Source organism: Musca autumnalis, unplaced genomic scaffold (genome assembly GCF_047663935.1).
Source record: "Musca autumnalis isolate F117 unplaced genomic scaffold, ASM4766393v1 scaffold_5, whole genome shotgun sequence".
Classification (NCBI taxonomy): Eukaryota; Metazoa; Arthropoda; class Insecta; order Diptera; family Muscidae; genus Musca; species Musca autumnalis.
Genome location: NW_027412088.1, coordinates 142708752 through 142732581, shown reverse-complemented (window position 1 = coordinate 142732581; position 23830 = coordinate 142708752). Strand labels below are relative to the sequence as shown.

The following is a 23830-nucleotide window of genomic DNA, read 5'->3' as shown; positions in this document are numbered from 1 at the left end:
TTAGAAGAATGAAATGTTCTAAAAAAAGATTCGCCAATCGATTTGACTGAAGACATGTCACCTCAAAACGAAGCTACAGCAACGCCAAACAGAGATATGGAGCCATTTTCCCATGTATTATAGAGAAAAAATCAAAAACATCATCTCGCGATATCTCTGAAACTTGACCTATGGCGAAAATTTCCTTTTGGGTTCTTAGTATACTCATCAAGGGCTTTCATCTCCAAATGAAATGTTTCACCCCCCAAAAAATGCTGCTGCACAGTGATATAGCATTTTCTTAAGTGACAAACTAAGTTTTGTAGTTTCCAGCGTAATTTTTTAGTCGTTTGTGGGATAGGCATCTCAAACAGTGGGCCTTATTATTTCACTTAAAGGCCCAATCAACACAGTGTACATAAGAAAAAAGCAATTAAAAAAGTTTCAGTCGGCTTTGCCAACAGCCTGTGTGAATTGAAACACATTTTTCCCAAAAAATTTGAGCGTATGAATTTGCCGAAAAAATATGGATTATAATAAAATCTCAAAAGTTTTGCGGTGGAGGTACCTAACGCAATGGACCGCAATTATATCAGGAAACATGGGCTTGCACAGGAAAATCATCATATCGCTTTAAAAACAGGGCTACTAGGAGTACCTTCTGTAAAAATTTCCAAAGGGTTCTCGCACAGACTCTTAACCACACTTAAACAAAAAATATTGATCATTTGTGTGGGTGGTAGTATAAGGAATGGACCGATAGGGCCCTCTTTTGAACATAAACTAAGTTTGAACTAAATATTTCGAGATCCAAAGTTTGTACCAAATCGGTTGCTCCGTTTATGAGATATTGCGCTTACCATTTTAGCGATTATTTTCGATCTTTTGTGGGGGATTTGCCGAAAGGAATGGACTTATAAGCACCATCTTCGAATTTCATCTAATATTCGAAGAAATATTACGATAGGCAAAGTGTGGACCAATGCAGTATTCGGTTCGAGGGTTGTCGTGGTCGTATGGATTTTTTTACAGTTTTTGGTACATTTTTTCAAGAAGTATGGACTTGCCACTGAAAAAACTTGTACCATCGTAATTGGGGCCTTGAGTGCAACCTATATCAAGAAAAGTCAAGACGACTCGTGATGAGGGCCTAACCTGCACTTTTCCAAATTTAATGTGGGAGGTATCCAAAAGAGTTGACATATATAGTCCATATTATAACCTGATCTATGTCTCGTAGAAATATTACGATGTGCAAAGTACGAACCAATCGAGAGTTTTCGTGCGCACCATTTTATCGAAAAGTTTTGAACTTTTGTGGGGGACCGATAGGGCACATCCTAGTATCTGACTTAACTTTGGACAAAACATTGCGATTGCCAAATTTTGAATCGGCTTATCCGTTCGATATTTACCGCACCCTCCATCCACAACAAATGGTGCCATAGTGGTTTTTACAGTTTTCATGTCATTTTCTGAGGAAATATGGACTTGCCCCTGAAAAATCTTGCATCATCGTAATGGGAGCAGCGAATACAAGTTGATACAACACATATCAAAAGGATTCGAGAGGAGGTCTTAACCTGTACTTTTCCGAAATGTTGTGTGGGAGGTACTCGAAGGAGTGTGCCTATATAATCCATATTCGAACCTGATTTATGTCCCGTAGAGAAATTATGATATGAAAAGTATTGACCAAATCGATTACTGCCTTCGAGAGTTATCTTCCGCACCATTTTAGCGAAAAGCTTTGAAATTTTGTGCGGAGGTACCTGAACCTAAAATAAGATTGGAAAAATATTACTAAGGCTAAATTTTGGACCAAATCGGTTCATCCGTTCGAGAGTTATCGTGCGCACCAACCAGCCTAACAGTCAGACGGACTGACAGATATGGCTAAATCGAATTTAAATTGTCTGAAACGGATTTCTTCCAAACATACTTGGGGTTTAAAACCATTATTTCGGTGAGGCACATTTTGCCCGTATATACCAGAGATCATCAATAAGTCACTTCCCTCCGTAAGCCACTTGAGCGCACAAAACAGTTTTTAGGCTTTATGATTTTTAATACAAGTGTTTTCTTACACTCACTATTTTTTCCACAACCACAAAAACACTTACGACGCATCAAGACCGTTGCTTGTGCGTAAAAAGTAAAATAAGTGCCCATCGTATTTTGCACTGTATACAAAACTCGCAAGTGTTATCTAATCGTAGATAGTTTGCCAAGTGGCTCACAAGTGAAAGCACACACAACACTACAAACAATAAACAATTGCTGTGTTATTTGCATTTTTCTAACATTTGAAAGTCCTAATCAGTATTAGAAAATGATCTTTGCTCTCATGAGCATGAGATAATCGGTTGAATTACAAGAGTTGAAGACAACACTTGATGTGCGATCAGCAACAAAGTAAAACAGAAAATGTTATTGAGTAAAAAACTACTTGGCAAATCATACCCAAGTGTGTAAAAATATCCATTGTTAGATAACATATTTTTTGAGTGGCTAGTCACTTTTAGTTATTTTAAGGGTGACAAGCAACACTTATGCTTATTTTTAGAATGGCAAGTCACAATTGCATTTATTTTTTAGAGTGGCAAGCTCTACTTACACTCGTTTATTAGCAAGTGGCTCACGAGGTTCTAAATCAGCTACTTACGCATTTCTCTGCGGCGCAGACCCTCTGAGTGCAAGGACGTGCTTACCAATGCACGACGGTTGCTCCCAACAATACGTTTGCTGAATAGGTACCTGAAAGAATAAATGTCGGTCCATCTGGAAATTGGATTTGGCAATCATTCCTTCGATGCCAATCAATCAATCAATCCGGGTCATTATGTCGGAAAGTGTAAATTTGCCCACGAAAAATATTATGTCGTTGTAATCAGAACCACAAGGACTACCTTCAATACCAATTTTGAATCAATCCTCGAACAGCCACTAAACTGCACTTAAGCGAACATTTTGAACTTTTGTAAGAGAGGTTCCGAAAAGAGTTGCCCATCTTCCAACTTGATTTAAGTACAATGAGCAAGGGTTGGATCAATGACAATCATTCTTTCAATAACTATCGAGCCCATTATACATTTTGGTTGGTCACCGTAGGATGCTTATAGATCTGATATAACATTTCTGAAAGAAAGGGTGCTTCTATAGACCTTATCTGAAAGAAAGGGTGTTTCTGTTGACCCTTATGGTTGCTTCTATAGATCCTTTCTGAAAGAAAGGGCGCTTCTATAGACCCTATCTGAAAGAAATGGTACTTCTATAGACCCTATCTGAACAAAATGGTACTTCTATAGACCCTATCTGAATAAAATGGTACTTCTATGGACCCTTTCTTGAAGAAATGGCACTTCTATAGACCCTTTCTGTAGACCCTTTCTGAATGAAAGGTAGCTTCTATAGATCCTTTCTGAAAGAAATTGTGCTGGAAGAAAGCGTGCTTCTGTAGACCCTTTCTGAAAGATGGGGTGCTTCTATAGACCCTTTCTGAAAGATAGAGTGCTCCTATAGACCCTTTGTGAAAGATAGGGTGCCTCTATAGACCCTTTCTGAAAGATAGGGTGCTTCTATAGACCCTTTCTGAAAGATAGGGTGCTTCTATAGACCCTTCTATTCCGGATTATTTTGGTCCATGCTGGGACGGAGGAAATAACAGGATGTGCTCGGTTTGTCACATCCGCATACACCACAATCAAACTTCGGTGAAATGCAATCGATGTCGGGAGTGGGTGCATCTCAGAGTTTGCCCTGAACTTTTCCATGTGAGGGACTACGACAGGAACTATGTTGCTTCATGCTGCGTAAACAAACGATTGAACCAGAAGTGGAGGAAGGGTGTTATGTATTATTATTCCTATTGAACCAGTCTGTTCAACACAGAGCTATCTCGTTGGAGCCTGGCTCTAATGACCTGTACAAAAGATGTATGGAGGTAGCAGTCTAGCGTGGTACTGCCGAGGTAGATTTCCTCAACGTATATATCCCGCCTATAAATAGCTGTACTCCACTGTTATAGGCCCAACATTGAGCAGCCACTGGAAGGTCGTAACCTTCAGGTCTTGGGAGACTTTAGTGCCCATAACGATTTTTGGCATTCGATCATCGGCAATGACCAGAGGGGTATGGTACAGCTTGATAGCTTGAAGTTTAATACGGTCAATGAGAACGGTGAAACTTTTGGTGTTTGGGTAGCAGAAAGGGCGTTCCGACACATCACAACTACTAAACCCGCTCGACATATACCTGCTACTCGAATACCCGAAGTGAGACCAAATTTTCCAGCAGAGGCATCGGGATTAGCTAATGAGCGTGATGAGCTTCGTCGTGCCAACCCCGGTGACCCCAGAGTCAGGGAGCTGACACTGGAAGTTAACAGGTTGTTCGGTGAGCATAAGCGGAAAAAGTGGCGAACTCACCGGAAGAGTTGCAACATTGCGGCCTGAATAAATGAATTGTAGGCAATGGTTAAGTCATTCTCGAACCCTAGAAAGAAGGAAGATAGGACTTCAGTCACGTTTGGCAGCACTACCCTGACGAATAGTTGCGCATGTTATTTCAATCGACAGTTTGTCGAGCTCCCCTTGAGTGACAGGGCGAAGAGTACTACATCGCATTAGGGCCGAGGATGAACCACCATAATTTATCTCACCAAAGTTTTTAACCAGTCACTAGCCACCCACATCGTCCCTAAGTCTGGAAAATGGTCAGGGTGTTCCCGCTACTGAAGCCAGGCAATGATGCCAGCATAGGTGAATCGTACAACCCGATTTCAGGTTTGTTGCCGGTAGCAAAGATTCCTGAGGATTTATAGCTTTAAATAGCTACCCAGTTGGCGATTTGTTCTGCCCGCAGCACAACACGGCCTTAGGGAGTCTCTAAAGACCCCCTTCTGCTCGTCTATCTTCGTCTACCTTCTGCTTGTCTGTAAAAACTCACTCCGGGTAGTTTATAAAGACTCCCTCCTGGTCGTCTATAATTTTATTTATTTACTAGCAGACCCCGGTCCGCGTTGCTGGCCCGTCGTAATGAGTTTTAATTCAAAAGTAGGTATTTTCTACCTCACTTCTTCTGTCCATTGTCAAACCGAGAAGAATTTTAAATTTATCAACAGATTTTGTCTGTAACCTTTCTTTTCTCTTACGGACTTTGTCGGATTTTTCGCCAATTTGTGCCTTTTAGGATTTATTATCGTCCATGTCAATGTCTTTATCCTAAAGCGATCTAATAATAAAAGTTAAAAAAAAAATGATTAAATCGAATTCTCCCGCTTATTTAGACCTATATGTTTTAGCTTTTCATGGCTGATGGACCGTTGAACCTCACCATTTAAGTACATTTGTAAATATATAGTTTTTCTTGATCGGGGGACAACCACCGTTGTCCCGAAAACTAATTTGCAACCTGATGCACTCATAAGTTTAACAAATACACCGATTATAAAATAATAGGCCCCGAAATTCGTCTACAAATATATAGCATTTTGGACCACGGGACATTCCTGAATATTTTCTGAAAATTAGGTTCAGTAGTTTTGGAAAAATAATGTTTTGAAAAGAGTGGGCGTGGTCATCAGTTTTCAAGATATAACATATTAAAAAAGTGGGCCTGGTCCGGTCCTAGGGTGCACACAACTTCATTGCCTACCAAAATGTATGCTGAAACCGATATAATCATAAGTTTGGCTTATACATATAGCGTTTAACAGAAATGCATGGGGAAGGTACCCCACATAACAACGGCAAACATTGAGCTTTTGCTGCAAATTTTATGGAAATCTCTTCAGTAGTATTGGAGTTATGACGTACTAAAAAAAAAACAGGCTTGGTCGGCCCTATAGGCCCCAAAGAAGTACCTAGATTGTAGAGTAATCCGTAAATTTGTATTCCTATTCATACATAATTTTTGCAAATATAACGTTTTTTTTTAAAAAATATCGCATAGGGGAGGTACCCCGCCCCCTCTGGAATTCAATAAAATATGTAACCTGTTTTCGTGGGCGTGGTAAACTTGTCATTCCAAAAAACCTAAGTTGGGTTATGACAGCATTTGATTTTTATTCATAAAGGTAAGGCGTGTTTTTTTTAAATAGGCCCTCTTCAAAATTCAAGAAAATATGCCTGTACATTCCCTGACATTTTCACGAATATCGGTTCAGTAGTTTTGTAGATGTAACATATTTTAAAAAGTGGGTATGGTCAAGTCTGTGGTTCCTAAAAAAGTAGGTAAGGTCGGAGACACAACCACAATTGTCTCGCAAATTAACTTCCAAATAGATACATTCGTAATTATTGTAAATATAAAATTTTTAAAAAAGTAGGGTATAGAGGAAGTTCCCCGCCCTTTCAGAAATTCAACTGAATTTGTAGCCTATTTTAAGCGGGGAGCATCTCTGTACATTCCTTGGCAATTTCAGGAAAATCGGTTCGGTAGTTTTTGTAGAAATGATAAAAATAGAAAATTGAAAAAAGTGGGCATGGTCAAATTTTCTTTGCATAAAAACCCAAGTCGAAAATCAGTCCAGCCGTTCTCAACTGATGCCATTACCAACGAACGATATTTGATTTTTATTTATAAAGATTTAAAAGTTTAGACAAATCGCGATTTTCTTGAAAATCCCCTGTAGATATAACCTAATTAGAAAGTGAGCGTGGTCGGATCTTAAGTCACAAAATGAGTACGTAAGGTTGGAGACACAATCGCCATTGACTCGCAAATAAATTCCCAAACCGATACATTCGTATTTGTTTCAAATATTGCATTTTTACAAAAATAGGGCATAGGGGAGGTACCCGCCCGATCCGAAAGTCAAAAAATATGTAGCCTATTTTTATCGGGGACCAACCCTGTACATTCGCTGAAAGTTTCAGGAAAATCGATTTAGTAGTTTCGTAGATATAACATATTTAAAAAAGTGGGCGTTGTCCAGTCTTAATGCCTTAATAAGCACGTAAGGTCGGAGACACAATCGCCATTGACTCGGAAATTAATTTTCAAGGCGATACATTTGTAATTGTTGCAAATATTGAATTTTTACAGAAATAGGGCATAGGGGAGGTACCCCGCCCGATCCGAAATTCAACCAAATATGTAGCCTATTTCAACCGGGGGCCATCACTCTACGTTCCCTGAATTTCAGGAAAATCTAGTGAGTAGTTCCGTAGATATAACATATTTATAAAAGTGGGCGGAAAAGTAGGCGTGGCCAATTTTTCTTTGCATAAAAACCTAAACTGGACTATGACCAACATTTCCACAAAAAATTATCCAAATCGCTCTAGCCGTTTTCAACTGATTCAATTACCAACAAACGACAATTGAGTTTTATATATAAAGATTTAAATGTTTACTATAATAACAAATTATAATAAAATTATAATTATAAAGCCTAGCAACAAAGGCTATCGGCTTAGGTCGTCTATAAAGACTCCCTCCTGGTCGTCTATAAAGACTCCCTCCGGGTAGTCTATAAAGACTCCCTCCGGGTAGTCTATAAAGACTCCCTCCTGGTCGTCTATAAAGACTCCCTCCTGGTCGTCTATAAAGACTCCCTCCTGGTCGTCTATTAAGACTCCCTCCTGGTCGCCTATTAAGACTCCCTACTGGTCGTCTATAAAGACTCCCTCCTGGTCGTCTATTAAGACTCCCTCCTGGTCGCCTATTAAGACTACCTACTGGTCGTCTATAAAGACTCCCTCCTGGTCGTCTATAAAGACTCCCTCCTGGTCGTCTATTAAGACTCCCTCCTGGTCGCCTATAAAGACTCCCTCCTGGTCGTCTATAAAGACTCCCTCCTGGTCGTCTATAAAGACTCCCTCCTGGTCGTCTATAAAGACTCCCTCCTGGTCGTCTATAAAAACTCCCTCCTGGTCATCTATAAAGACTTCCTCCGGGTCGTCTATAATGTCTACCTTCTGACTGCCTCCGGGCCGTCTATAAAGACTCCCTTCCGCTGGTCTGTAGAGATTTCTTTCTGTAAAGATTTCCTTCTTCTGGTTTATAAAGACTCCCTTCTGCTAGTCTCTAACTAACAACTGCTGTACTTCTATACATCCTATTTCTAACCGTCTACAAAGACCCTCTTCTGCTAGTCGATAAGTTATCTCTCTCGTCTATAAAACTCCCTTCTAGTCTTCTCAAAGACTGCCGCCTGCTCGTCTATAAAGACTGACTTTAAATGCTCCTTTTACCCGTCGTTATGGGCTTCCTACACTCGTCCATAAAGACTATATCCTGTTCGTCTTTCAAGGCTTCCCTTCCGTATCTCGTCCACTCCTCAATAAAGTCTATCTTCGCCTCGTTTACAAGCACTCCTCTCCGCTCATCTATAAGACTTGTGGGACATATAAAATGCAGCAGCATAATCCACATTAATATCCTTCGTTCACCACAAATAAATTCTATTAAAATTCAATTTGTTTATCACTTGAGGAGGCCACCAAGTACATTTGTACAACAAAAAACACATCCGTTCGTATTAAACATTAAAATCAATTCCCTACAACGAACATAATTCTTTCATTATGTCGTCGTGTTGTTGATCTCATGGCCCCCACACATTATAGACACTTGGGGGTTAAAGGACATGAAGTGCGCCTGTGCCAACAATACTGCTGCTTGCTTTGAAGTATTTCAATTATTTCTTGCTTTAGTATTTTCCACTTCTTACCTTTCTTCTTCGCTTTTTCGTGTTCACTTCATGTGCTGCTTTGGCGAATCATACTTTTCGTCCTGACGTTTAGTGAAGACCACCAACCAACGTCTTTACAAACGTATGGATGGCCACATGAATTTTATAAATTTTTAATGAAAAAAATACAACTTTTTGCTCAAAATTTCACCAGTCCATTTGATTGGTTGATTTGCGTTAATTTCTTTCAGTGCTATTATCCTTTTTTGGGGGAGCAATTGAAACACATAACCTCATTCATTCGGTAGGTCCACTTAACTTTCCATACTCAAACACCATCACCACCACTTTCATGCACCACACATTCAGGAATAAGCAAACATTTTAAATTTTGTCATCATCTTTGAACACACACGCACTTTTTATGCAATCACTTGAAGGATATTTCTGCAGCAGCACCACAAGGACCATAAGGAAGGAGGTGTACCCTCTACATACAAGTAGTTTTTGGTTGTTCTTTGAGGAATTTAACTGGGTCTTGACTACATTTCTAAACTACTTTTCATCCGAAACAATTTGGGAATTTAAATCATTTTTATATTTAATTTTTCTTTTTTGATTTTATTTTTTATTCTTCCGTTTTTTCACACTACTTGCTGAGTTTTACAAACGCCAACTTTCTTCTTTTTTTTAGCAGAGTTCTTCTTCACTTTACACAATTTTTTGACGTTTCTCTATGACCAACCAACCGCCTTGAAAATCAATGTTAAATGTCTGCTTTTACTTTTGTCTTCTGTTTTATTGCCAAATTTTGTAGAAAATTCTGCGGCCAAAAACTGTCATTGTGTCAAAGGATAATCGTTCTCTTGTTGTATTTTCCACTCTCCCTTGATTACTCACATAAAAGAGATGGGAGTTAATGTTTGCTGGGCTTTTTTGGCAAAAAAAAAATGGTCGAGAATCTGACAGTTTGTTAGATGTTCGGATAATTTATACAAAATTGAGTAGCCCACTTTCTTTCAGAAAGGGCCCATAGAGGCATCCTTTCTTTTAGAAAGGGTGTATAGAGGCATCCTTTCTTCCTGTAAGGGTCTATAGAGGTATCCCTTCTTTCAGAAAGGGCCTATAGAAACACCCTTTGTTTCAGAAAGGGTCTATAGAAGTACCTATGGTTTAAGAAGGGGCCTATAGAAGCACCATTTGTTTCAGAAAGGGTCTATAGAAGCACCCTGTGTTTCACAAAGAGCCTATAGATGCAACCTTTGTTTCAGAAAGGGTCTATAGAGCCATTCTTTCTTTCAGAAAGAGTCTATAGAGGCACCCCTTCTTTCAGAAAGGGTCTATAGAGGCATCCTGTCTTGCAGAAAGGGTCTACATAGGCACCCTTTGTTTCAGAAAGGGTCTATAGAGGCACCCTTTGTTTCAGAAAGGGTCTATAGAAGCATCCTTTGTTTCAGAAAGAGTCTATAGAAGAACCCTTTGTTTCAGAAAGGGTCTACAGAAGCACCTTTTATTTCAGAAAGGGTCTATAGAGGCACTCTTTCTTTCGGAAAGGGTCTAAAAAGGTACTACAGAAGTACCTACAGTTTAAGAAGGGGCCTATAAAAATACCGTTTGTTTCAGAAAGGGTCTATAGAAGCAGCTTTTATTTCAGAAAGGGTCTATAGAGGCACCCTTTCTTTCGGAAAGGGTCTATAAAAGCACGCTTTCTTTCAGGCAGGGTCTAAAAAGGCACGATTTCTTTCAGGCAGGGTCTAAAAGACACCTATACTTTTAGAAAATGCCTTAAGAAGCATCGTTTCTTCCAGAAAGGTTCAGAAAGGGTATGTAGGAGCACCCTTTCTTTCAGAAAGGGTCTGTAGCAGCATCCTTCCTTTCAGAAATGGTCTGTAGGAGCACCCTTTCTTTCAGGAGGGGTCTGTAGGAGCACCCTTTATTTTAGAAAGTGTCTGTACGAACACCCTTTCTTTCATAAAGGGTCTGTAGAAACACCCTTTCCCTCAAAAAGGGTCTATAAAAGCACCTTTTCTTCTTTAAGGACTTCATTCAGCTCATCCGAACGACTCCCTTTAGGTCGTCTATAAAGGCTGCCTTCCGCTCGTCTACAAAGACTCCCTTTCGCTGTCCTATAAAAATTCCCTGCGGTTCGTATATAAAGACTCCCTTCCTCTCGTCTGTAAAATTTCGTTTCTGCTCTCTATGAGGACTCACTTCCGTTCGTCTATAAAGGCTTTGTTCCGCTCGTCTATATAGACACATTTCAGTTCGTCTATAAATACTTCCTTTAGCTTGTCTGTAAATACAATAAATACTGCTTTCCTCTCTTCAATAAACACCACCATCAGCTTGTCTATAAGGACTTCCTTCCAGTCATCTAGGTAGACTTTCAATAAGGATATCTTTTGATGTTTTTGGTCGGTTTTTATATGCATGGCAACATATGCCAAGAGAATACTTGCCATGCAAAGAGTAAATGGAATTCCATCTCCTTTAATTGGTCTCTATTTCTCTCTATCTCTTTTTTCTCAATCTTTCCCAAAGTAGAAGAAGAAATTTTACCGAAACTTTCTTTTTTTCGGTGAGTGAAATTCATGTGAATGACATTTCGTGTGATTTTTTCCTTCTTCCACAGAAACCCATGAATATGAATGTGTGTGTGTGTTTGTGCGTATGTTCGTGCCTCTGTGTGGGGGAGTTTGCGAAACAAACCGGCATTTTACACAATTTAATATTTCCTTTTTGGTTGTTTGTATGCGTGTGAGGTTTCCTATTTCAAAATGAAATAATTGGATAATACTTATTATGGGATCAGGACAGGCAGACAGACAGACAGGCAGATGGAAACAGAAGCAACCAATTTTCAAGGAGATTTCGTAAGTTTTGTTTAAAGTTTATTGACAATTAGGAAAAGTTATTTCCCTAAACACTCCATAAACACTTAATTAATTTGGATAATGTGATAAATGGGCGTTTTGTTAGTGTTGTGACAGTGACCCGAAAACTTCTTTGGGAACACTGAAATTGTGATGGAATATTTGGGGCTATGTAATACCCAAGAAATTGGTTGCTTTGGTATGTCCTAACTAGACTCGTGGGCATTTTCGTGTTAGTACTTCATTCATGTCTCTCGGACATACGGTATCCCGACAATTTTTGAGTAGTTGGTGCCCACAATTTATATGTGCGTGTGTGGAAGTTTTTTTTTTTTGAAAAAAAAAAATACGGATTGTTTTAAAATATTAAAATTCAGTTTAATAATGAAAAGTATATTTTTTTCGAACCTACCCTACATGATAGGCAATTGTACCATGCATATTCTAGCATTGATATTTGTGCTTTAACATGACCATGACTTTTTGCATACCTTATATCTTTATTTAATTAATTTACAGTCTGTTCAGACGATATACAATTCATATGTAAATATAAATTTAGTATAATTTGCTTGTGAATTATTTAAAGACTATTTAGTATTGCAGTTAAACATTGCATATCGATGTTGCTAGTTCTACTCATTGAGCTATTAATATCAAAAATCGCTATTTAATGTGTCACTGTTAAAAAACAGGGCGGGCAGGCAATGGAAGAGAAATAACCCCATAGGATCCAACTATAAAATTTAATATTTCTGTATTATTATCTAAATGAAAATCGTGAAACTGGACAAGGGTAATCACATGGGGAAGGTCCCCTAATGGATACAAATATTAAATATGTACACTAGGGTTATGACTTTTTTACAACCTCATATCCCTGTATCATAGCGTGATGAGTTTTGCCATAAGATTACATAAAATCATAAATATAAGGTGATTCGGTGAAAAAAGCTCACGCACAAAATGATTTTAGAATTTGAATTTATCAAAATTATGGACAAATTTTTGAAGTCACTGTAAGCAGATATAAAATTGAAAATATACTTTAGAATCACATGAGATAATTAAACTGACATAACATTTATTTTTCACTAATTTTCTTCAATTCTGAGAATCGTAGAAATGTCGTAAACGGTTTTATTTAAAGATATAATTGTTTAACAAAAAACAAAAAAAATAAAATTTTTTCAAAGTGGTTTGTGCATGACCTTTTTCAATATTTAAATGAAATAAACATTATTATAGTTATTAGTAGGCTTATATTTATTCATTCGTGCAACAAAAAATAATTTTTGAAAAATAATTTTTTTTATCATTTCATACATTTTTTCAAAAAATTATTTTTTTAAAATCGATTTGTGCGTGAATTTTTTTATATTTCAATGGAATAAACGATAGCGTAGTGATTAATAGGAAAAAGTTCATTCATCCCTGCTACAGGAAATCATTTTTGAGGAAAAATGTCAAAAAGTCATAACCCTATGCAGTGGTATTTTTGATATATGAACCGTTCAATGCACACATCGATTAACTCCATAAAACGAATAGTTGGGGAAAGTGAAAGGATTTTTCAAAAAGTGAAGGCAATCGATGTGTGCACTAGGGTTATGACTTTTTTACAACCTCATATCCCTGTATCATAGCGTGATGAGTTTTGCCATAAGATTACATAAAATCTTAATTATAAGGTGATTCGGTGAAAAAACCTCACGCACAAAATGATTTTAAAATTTGAATTTATCAAAATTATGGACAATTTTTTTAGTCACTGAAAACAGATATATAATTGAAAATAAACTTTAGAGCCACATGAGATAATTAAAATGACATAAAATTTATTTCTCACTATTTTTCTTCAATTCTGAGAATCGTAAAAATGTCGTAAACGCTTTTATTCAAAAATATAATTTTTTAACAAAAAAACAAAAAATTTAAAATTTTTTTTTTTTTCGCGACTTTTTTCATATTTGAATGAAATAAACGGTATTATGGTTATTAGTAGGCTTATATTTATTAATTTGTGCAACAAAAAATTATTTTTTGAAAAAATTTTTTTTTTCATTTCATATATTTTTGCAAAAAATTATTTTTTTAAAATCGATTTGTGCGTGAACTTTTTTTATATTTCAATGGAATAAACGATAGCATAGTGATTAATAGGCAAAAGTTCATTCATCCCTGCTATAGGAAATTATTTTTGAGGAAAAATGTCAAAAAGTCATAACCCTAATGTACACCAAAACCTGACTCAAACTGAAACGACACAAAGCGAATTAAGTTTTTCTATGGACAAACATGTAAAGTTCGCAGGTAGCCTCCAGGATTAAAAAACACTATTTTTACTTATGCCCACAATTTCAGATGGAGAAATAAGTTAAACACTACGAACCCTAAATGCCACATAACCGTTATTTTTGTCTAATTCGGCCAGAAAATTTAGCTAAAACAGTCAAAATACCTGAAATCGGGAGGTACCATTAGATGAGTTCTATAACAAAACGTTGACCGATGTAGCCCATCTTCGAACTTGACCTAAGTTCAGACCAATACACATGTGTAAAAAATCTATCTCAAATAATTCGGAATATAGCGAGTGAAAATTTGAGGGGAGATGATAATTTTTTTGGGTGATAATTTTTTTGGTTCTTCTTGGATCCTTTCTGAAAGAAATGGTACTTCTTGGATCCTTTCTAAAAAAGGCTATTTCTATAGACCATTTCTAAAAGAAAGGGTGTTTCTTGACCTTTTCTAAAAGAAAGGGTGCTTTTTGGACATTTTCTAAACGAAATGGTGCTTCTTGGAAGCTTTCTGAAGGAAAGGGTGCTTCTTGGACCATTTCTGAAAGACAGAGTGCTTCTTGGACCCTTTATGAAAGAAAGTGTGCTTCTGTGCACCTTTTATAACAGAAAGTGTGCTTCTGTGCACCTTTTCTAAAAGAAAGGGTGCTTCTTGGACCTTTTCTAAAAGTAAGCGTGCTTCTTGGACCCTTTCTAAAAGAAAGGGTACTTCTTGGAAGCTTTCTGAAAGAAATGGTGCTTCTTGAACCCATTCTGAAAGAACGGGTGCTTCTTAGACTCTTTCTAAAAGGAAGGGTGCTTCTATAGACACTTTGTAAAAGAAACGGTGCTTCTGTGAACCTTTTCTAAAAGAAAGGGTGATTCTTGGACCCTTTCTAAAAGGAAGGGTGTTCTTGGACCCATTTTGAAGGAAAGAGTGCTTCTGGGACCCTTTCTGAAAGAACGGGTGCTTCTTAGACCATTTCTAAAAGGAAGGGTGCTTCTATAGACAATTTCTGAAAGAGGGGGCTTCTTGGACCGTTTCTGAAAGGGTGTATGTATTTGTGTGCACAGGGTATTTGTGTGTAGAGTCGCAAATGATTATGTCAATTTGTTACAAACGGAAGAACAAATTTAACATACCCTCCGTACTATGGTGGAGGGTATAAAAATATAGACACTCAAACTTAAAACAACGCAACATTGAAAATCGAACGACGCATAGTGAAAATTGGTATTAAGTAAGCAACGCCGCAACTTCGACAGCAACGCAAAGTGAAACGACGCAAAGCGAGGTCTTGGTGTATATCTGACCCTATGTAAGGATGATACTCCTCAATCTCATTCAGTCGCAGCTTCCAAAAATGTCTGAGAAGAAGCCAAAAAACAAAAAGGCTGTCCAAATCCTCCGGTAAGGTTTCACTTGATTCCTCGTCTGCTTCAATTGCAACCCCCCGCAAAAGGCTGATGGAAGTGAGTCTGCTGATAAGCTAAGAGAAACCATCTGACTTAGGTGCAAACGCGAACAGTCGACCCAATGATGAGTCTGTGGAAACGTCTCCTACTTCCAAGGTTGGCGGTCTTCAGTCGACCAATCTTAATTCACAAGCAGTGGTTGTGAAGACATTCCGGAATTGGACCATGATTTACCTCTAACTCTGAAAGAGGAGAGCATCCCGGATGAACATTGAGAACAATTATCGCTGTCAGAAGAGGATGTAGCCAAGCTATGGGCACGACAGTGATACATGTCTCCGACTACAGTCATGATACACGGCAGGCCAATCCGTTGGACGTTATAGTGTCTGATAAATTCACTGATACCTCAAACCTACAAAAACGCCAAAGAAGCAATCGACAAGAAAGCAAACAAAGATCGAAACACCATCAGCATAAGGGAATTTCAGCAGATAAAATCTTACCTAAAGTTCGCGAGGAAGTTCGAGAGGAACTACCCACAAGCAACTAAGAGGGAACTTAATGAGGTAGCAACGGGAGAAACCTCTTCTTCGACAAAGGATACAGCTTCGTCGAAAACAGCTAATCCGCAGCCTCCAAAAATGATTGAAAAAAAGCCAAAAAGGGAAATAAGGTGTCCAAATTCTCCGATAAGGTTTTACTTGATTCCCCAATTTCAACCCCTGCAAAAAGATGATGGAAGTGAGCCAGCTGCTGAGCTAAGAAAAACCATCTCAGGTGCCCTGAAATATAAAAACTTTTCAGAAATAGTCGAATGCTTCTAGATAAAGTCGAATGCTTCGAAAATTGGATAACAACAAAATTTTGAACGTACGATTCGTGTGACAAGCAAGCATTTTTAAACAATAGGCAATCCCACTTTGGATTGACTCGGAGGAATCTTCGACCAGGGGCCGTCACTTTAATAATTATCTGTTTGTGTTCATGTATAATTTTTTACCATGGGAGTGGCAAATTTATCCCGGAATGCCTGCCCCATTTCGTGCCGGGATAGAGATGGATCTGTTACGTTTGCCAGATCCGCATCCACCATAGGCCAACATCGGTGAAATGTAATAGATGTAGACAATGGGTGCTCTCCCGAAAGTGCTATGGCCTAAGTCTCAACCAGGACTACCGCGATATGTTTGTTGCTTCGCCGTCGTGGGAATACGAGACGCGCCCCAACAACAACAAACGCAGCACCTAAAACCATAACCGCAGTTTATGGAGCACCCCGAGAGTGATAGGACAAAGTATATAGTATAGTATAAGAGCCATCCCAACTAAGGAATGAGCAATGTAGACGTCATCCGACACTCAATGAACCCGGGGTTGAGTATTTAACATGTGTCCTCCCTCAATATATCGCTAGACACCCATATTGTATCAGAAGCCTGGGAAGTTGGCAGAGCGATGCCGCTACTGAAGTCAGACAAATATACCAGCAGAGGTGAATCGTACAGGCCAATCTCCATCTTGTCGCCAGTATCATAGATTCTAGAGGAACTACTCCTCCCCATGATGAAAATCTGTTTGCCCAACATCAGCATGGATTCCGGAAAATGCGCAGTACCAAAACGGCATTGCACGCCATATCCACACATATCAGTCGAGAACTAAACCGGAGCAGGCCGTACGAGCGAAAGGTCATGGTGGCTTTTGACCTGTCGAAGGCCTTCGATACCGTCAACCATACCACTCTGATCGTGAATATAGGAAAGACTTTCCTCCAGTCGTGTTTCAAACATTGACTAATTAACTACATATATGTATATGTGGACGTTAGAAGTTTGTGGAATCGATATAGAAATCGTAATGTATACGGATAATTGTACGATCTTGGCGTCGGGTCCCATCCCCGTTAATGGCATATGTGATAGGTTAAATGTATACATATCTAACTTACTGCAGTTCATCCATCTGAGGAATATGAAAATATCCGCAGCTAAATCCACTGCCATACTGTTCACCACATGGGCAGCTGAAATGAGGATCCCCTGACATTATTGGCCGATGATGTCCTGATTCCGACCACTAACTACCCCAAGATATTGGATAAAACGTTCGACATCATGTATAAGTCGTCCGCAAAGCCACAGCTATTTGCGACAAGAAGTGGAAGTACGAGAGTCTCATGTCGCTGGTTGGCAACACTTAGGGTGCTGACAAAGAAACCTTGTTGTAGGTCTCAAGTCACTGGTTGGCAACACTTGGGGTGCTAGCAAAGAAACCTTGTTGACCTCTTAAAATGTTATAGGCCGGTAGTGCTATGCAAATATTAGGACTGCTCAGCATAATAGAGTTCAAACCTGCAAGAATGCCGCCATAAGGACTGCGCCAGTGGATCATCTTCATGAGGAAACGTACATTTTACCGGTGTATCAGCACAACAAGATGTTGTCGATACAGTATCTGTTTGGGTGTTATTTTCGTAAGCTTTGCACAATCTAGTGGAGAAACTTCCCCCCATGCAGGCTCGCCAAGAGATATCTTCATGATGTAGAAGAAGAAGGTAGATTAACGAGTTTATCAGGCAAAAAAGTAAAAAAAATTCGATTAAATTCGGTTTAAGGACAGTACGAGGATAGTTTTGAGATTTTTACCTAAAATAGTCCTTGCTCTCAAATTTAAATAAACTTTAAAGATTGTCTGTATCAGACAACATCTTTGAGTACCCCCATACAAAAGTTGTAAATTCTCACTTATGAACGTACAGTTTAAGGGCTCTTCGAGTATAGTTTTGAAACTTTTAGTGAAGGAACTCCCTGTGGTCCTGTTTACATCAATACAATGTTTTTCGTGGACAACTCCATGCTTCCTGAGATAATGGTCCAAAAGTTTTGAAATATCCAAAGATGACCATCGAAAATGACTCGTGGACACGTTCCAAGAATGTATGTATTAGACAACACTTTCGGGAGGTACCCCTCACAAAAGTTGAAAAATTTCGATTAAGTTCAGTTTAAGGGTTGTTCGAGGATAGTTTTGATATTTTTACTGAAAATAGTTCTTGTGGTCCTGTTTAGAGTGACATACGTTTTTCTTGTGCAATTCCATGCTTCCTAAAATAATAATCCAGAAGTTCTGAAAAATGTCTTAGGTGGAAAACTAATATGACTGATAGACAATACGAAAAGAATGACTCCCAAAATTAGATTCAGTTCAAAGATGATCTACGTCGGTCCCTTCCTTCAGGTAGCTACTCTTCAAAAAATCAACACATTTGCGCTTTAATCATGATTAAGACCAATTCTCGAATTGGGTTGAAATGTTTTTTGGGGGTAGTAGGTAGTTCTAATCAGGCTACAATATTATATTTGTTTGCTAGAGGACGCCAATACATACAATACAATACAATATTTATTAATTAATTAATATCCTCAGCATATGACTATAAAAAATATATATAAATAAATGAATTAATAAATATTGGTGCTTTTAGGTCGTTATCTTAGGAATTATAAATTAATTAATTAATTAATTAATTTATTTATTTATTTATTTATTTATTTATTTATTTATTTATTTATTTATTTATTTATTTATTTATTTATTTATTTATTTATTTATTTATTTATTTATTTATTTATTTATTTATTTATTTATTTATTTATTTATTTATTTATTTATTTATTTATTTATTTATTTATTTATTTATTTATTTATTTATTTATTTATTTATTTATTTATTTATTTATTTATTTATTTATTTATTTATTTATTTATTTATTTATTTATTTATTTATTTATTTATTTATTTATTTATTTATTTATTTATTTATTTATTTATTTATTTATAATTAATTTTTTTATTTATATATTATTTTTTTATAGTCATATATATGCTGATGATATGTAACTGTCGGTAAAGTCTACCGATACTTCTTATTATATTTTTATCTTATTCAAAAACTATTATCTTATAAGAATCTCAGTAAAATACAACAGCATGTTGTTCCAAAATATGGCAACATCAAATTTTGCAACATCTCTTTCCGTTTCTCATTTGCTCACCATCGCTTACTCTCTCTATTTCTCCCTCTCTATCAAAATGTTTTGCAAACATTTCTCACAGGAAGTCAAAGTAAAGACGACAATGATGATGAGATATTAGATGAAATCCTACGAAAAAATATGGGAACACTCATACATTTCAAATTCTAATTGTCAAGGGTGACGGCAAACGGTGTAGTGATGATGTTTTAGAAGATGGTAATGTTGTTGTTTCAGTTGTTGTTGTAAAGAAAACCTGAATGAAAAATATTGTACAATTCCAGTAAAAAGGAAACTGTGCTGAACTGAATTTGTGTTGGTGGTTGGTTAGTAGGAAGTGGGTAAAAATGATAATGCTCCTGCTGCTGTTGATGATGATGATTGTGGAACACGATATCGTACAATGGAGCTAAGTAGAAATAAATGATAAAGAAGAACAAGCAAGGAAGGTGGTAGTTACCGAAACAAAAGACATAAAATAGAAATTATGCCAAGAGAAAACAGGATAACCTCGAAATACATAGAAAGCAGCGAAATACAATCGAGGATGATGATGTGAAAGGGCGGAAAAAGCAAATGTAATGGACATCTGTTTGAGTTTGAAGTAAATTTCATTTTTGTTCCTCAGCTTCTTATAAAATAGTTAGGAAAAGAAGTTTCTTTGGTTTGTCAAAAATTCCCTGCCAAGCTACTCCAAAATTAAAATTTGCCGATTCTGTTATATGTATGTGTGTGTGAAGTATCTACTATGACATAAAAGCGGAAATGTCAAAAAACCGGAGAACACGGACAAACGAAGAAAACGCATTCTCCTTCCAGTAGAGACTGCCAAAAAAAGTATGAGATAATATGTTGGGATTTTTCTGATTATTCTTTTTTTTTTTTTGTTAAACGGAGTTTTAAAACTAACCTCAAAAATTGTATAGTTTCAATTGTTATACCTTTGTGAGAAAACTAGACAGATATTTTTATTTCCTTGGAAAAAATATCCACAACTGGTTTTGCTGGTTGTTGTTGTAAGGATGAGACAGGCAAATGGAATAATCCTTTAGATGTTATAACAGGAAACACACAATTTTCACTTGAACTTTTTTATGGATTTTCCTTTTAAGATTTTCTGCTATTTTTAAACACAATATTCTTTTTCTTTATTTCTTTTTAATATTAATAATTTTTCAAACTTTTCTTCTTTTTTCAAATTCACAATTTATCTTCTTTTTCCGGATTTTTCTTCACTTTACATGACCGACCAGTTGTTGTAAAACCCAAAATCACTTCGCGTGTCTTGCGTTTTATTTCTTTTCTATCTTTTTTTAAAATTATTTTTATGACTTTTCTTTTTTTGTTTTTTTTTTCGAATAATTATATATGACGACAACGACGACAGTGGCTACGACTAAACAACACCAATGTGCGTGTGTACCGCGCGATTCACTTCCCCAAATATACACGCAAATACTAAAAGTTAAAGGGTGACAACAAACACTTGGTACCCTGCAATTTTTTTCAAAATATTTTTATCCTCCCCCTTTGGCACAAAACGACAACAACAACTGCTGCATTATAGGGCCTAACGACATAGGCAAGCGGCTAGATGGCTGGCTGTTGACAGCAGTCGAGGCAAAAAATTTTCGCCGCTTTCCAATATACACATAAATATTTGCTGCTGCTCACATTTTCCGGAGTGTGCGCATTTATCGCTGGGAACACACCCCCCTTAGATGATTTTGAATTTGCCGCATTTTCACTTCCATGAAAAGAGAGCCACAAAACACACCCCTGTAATTTATTTCTTGTCATATTTTCTCTCTTTGTAAAATGGTTAAAGGTTTTGGGAGAAGAAATTTTTTAGTGAAGGTCCATACAATTCAATTGATATTGCATTCTCTTTTTTTGGGTAATAAAATGCATTTTCCTCTCTCCCTCTCATCAATTACAACATACTGTAAGAAGCCAGCTGTTACACTAGCATACCAATTTTATTAAAATTTATATAAAATCAGTGAAGTGAAACTAGAGCCGGAGATATTCATACATATAAGCGGCATGGCATTCTTGCCATTATGGGAAAGGACTAAAGATATGTCGAACTTGTCCTTTATACATTTACCAGAAATGCTTTACAATAAGAGTTTCCCTACACCTTCTTTTGGGGGCTACGTTCGAACAGTTCAATGATAGTTTCTCTTTAATCGAAGAAGTTCTTTTGACACGGAATACATATGGGGATTTCTGAGTGAAATCGGACACTCTTTCAAAATGAGGCTTTTGATGTCGTGATGCTACTCATCAGCAAAACATTTTAGTACATTTTCAGATTTTTTTTATTAAACGAGTCCAATTCTGTGTATTTTTTCCATAGGCAGATCAAGTTCGAAGACGGGCTATATCGGCCCACGTTTTGGTATAGCCCCCATATAACGGTATCTCCCGATTTTGGGAATTTTTGGTACATTTTTTTGACCAATTTCACGTTTGGGGTTCCCAGTGGTCACAAAACATCTCCACCGTCAACATAGGTCCATGTTTTGGCATAACCCCCATAAAGCGGTACCTCCCGATTTTCGGTATTTTGAGGATTTTAGGTACAATTTTTAACCGAACTACTAGTAATTTGACGTTTGAGGTTCCCAGTGGTCAAAAAACATCTCCACCGAAAACTGTCAACATAGATCCATATTTTGGTACAGCCCCCATATAACGGTACCTCCCAATTTTCGATATTTTCAGAATTTTAGCTACAATTTTTGACCGAACAACCTGTAATTTGAAAGTCGAGGTTCGTTGTGATCACAAAACATCACCACTAAAAACTGTCAACATAGGTCCATGTTTTGGTACAGCATTCAGATAACGGTACCTCCCGATTTCCGATATTTTGACATTTGCAGTTCGCAGTAGTCACAAAACATCTCCTCCTCAGCATAGGTCTGAATTTTTAGGATTTTAGCTAAAATTTTTAACCGAACTACCTGCAATTTGACAGTTGAGGTTCCTAGTGATCACAAAATATCTCCACGAAAAACTGTCAACATAGGTCAATGTTTTGGTATAACCCCCATATAGCGATACCTTCCTATTTTTGGTATTTTGAGGATTTTATCTACAATTTTTAATCTAACTACCTTGTTATTGCCCCTATATAACCTACCGATTTTCGGTATTTTGAGGATTTCAGCCACATTTTATGACCGCACTACCTGTGATTTGCCGTTTGAAGTTCCCAGTGGTCACAAAACTTCTCCACTAAAAATTGTCAACATAGGTCCATATTTTGGTATAGCCCCCATATGGCGTTACCTCCCGATTTTCGGTATTTTGAGGATTTTAGCTACAATTTTTGACTGCAGTATCTGCAATTCGACATTTGAGTCATAACTTCTCCCCCAACAATCATCAACATAGGTCCACACTTTGATTTATCCCCATATAAGATTGCCAACCGATTGATGGCATTTCTATATGCATTTTTTTACCTTATTTATCAGTGATCAAAGAATATCTCCGTTTCAAATTGTGGACAGGTTAGAAAATAATTATTCCGTTTTACTTCAGAATATTTTATGGTGGAGGGTGTAGTTCGGCGCGGCCGAAATTAACACTCTTTACTTGTTTTTGTATTTTTTCATTTTTTTTTTTTTTTTTTGAAGTTTTTAGGATGTTTAAGATAAATGCCTGAATAAAGCAACAAAACAAATGTTAATAAATGCAGCGTATAATAATAATAATAATAATAATAATAATAATAATAATAATAATAATAATAATAATAATAATAATAATAATAATAATAATAATAATAATAATTATAATAATAATAATAATAATTATAATAATAATAATAATTATAATTATAATAATAATAATAATAATAATAATAATAATAATAATAATAATAATAATTAGGAGGGTTGGCGTTTTTTTGTTTGGGATGACGACTTCTATTTTGTTCTTCAAAATAGTCAGGCTCAATCCCATAGTCGTTGTTTTAATATTTTATTAAAACAACTTTAATTTATTAGTGGGAAAAAATTGGCGGTGTTTACCAAGGGGTAAGGCAGGGAATACTATAGTTTCAGATCTCGCCACAGATCTTCATCAGTTCCCTTATTTCTTGTTTTTCAACAAGAAACTTTTTATACTAGTTTACTTTTATACTAGTACTTTTATTGCTAGCTCAAATAGATACGTGCGCAAAGAAACACTCTGATCGGGAATTTCTTTGGTACTACCTAAACTCTAGCAACATCACTTGCAAACAAAACCAAATTTTTCCCACTGCTATGCGTTCGTCGATTCTCGACGAAAAACACATAACTAATTTGTTGGTATTGCATACTACAGCAATAAACAACATTTTGACGGTGCCCGGTTTCACAAGGTTATTCAAGTAGAGTACCAACTGTATTTGAATGGAGTCTCGTTAATACCTGGATGCCTCAACGTGTAATATGCTTAGTTGTAAAGTCAATGTAGTAGTAAAAAGGCTATGCCACAGTTGACTTCCACAAAATCGTAATCTCATGAATATACGAACATTTACTAAAAGCTTGCATTTTATATTTTATATGTAAGGTTGTATTTCAATATGTTACACCACTACGTGT

General features: G+C 36.8%; 1 protein-coding gene across 6 annotated transcripts in view; it reads right to left on the bottom strand.

Annotated features, from left to right (window-relative positions):
* LOC141387347 (putative fatty acyl-CoA reductase CG5065) overlaps positions 1-23830 on the bottom strand; it is a 197436-nt gene that overhangs the window by 137702 nt on the left and 35904 nt on the right. Inside the window, exon 1 of one of the 6 annotated variants that reach the window (XM_073956918.1) lies at positions 20165-20845. The exons of 3 other annotated variants lie outside the window; for them this stretch is intronic. The gene's annotated coding sequence lies outside the window, so the exon portion shown is untranslated. Of the gene's footprint in view, positions 1-8656; positions 9513-20133; positions 20846-23830 lie in introns of those variants that run through there. 2 more of the 6 variants (XM_073956917.1, XM_073956916.1) reach the window with 2 other exon arrangements.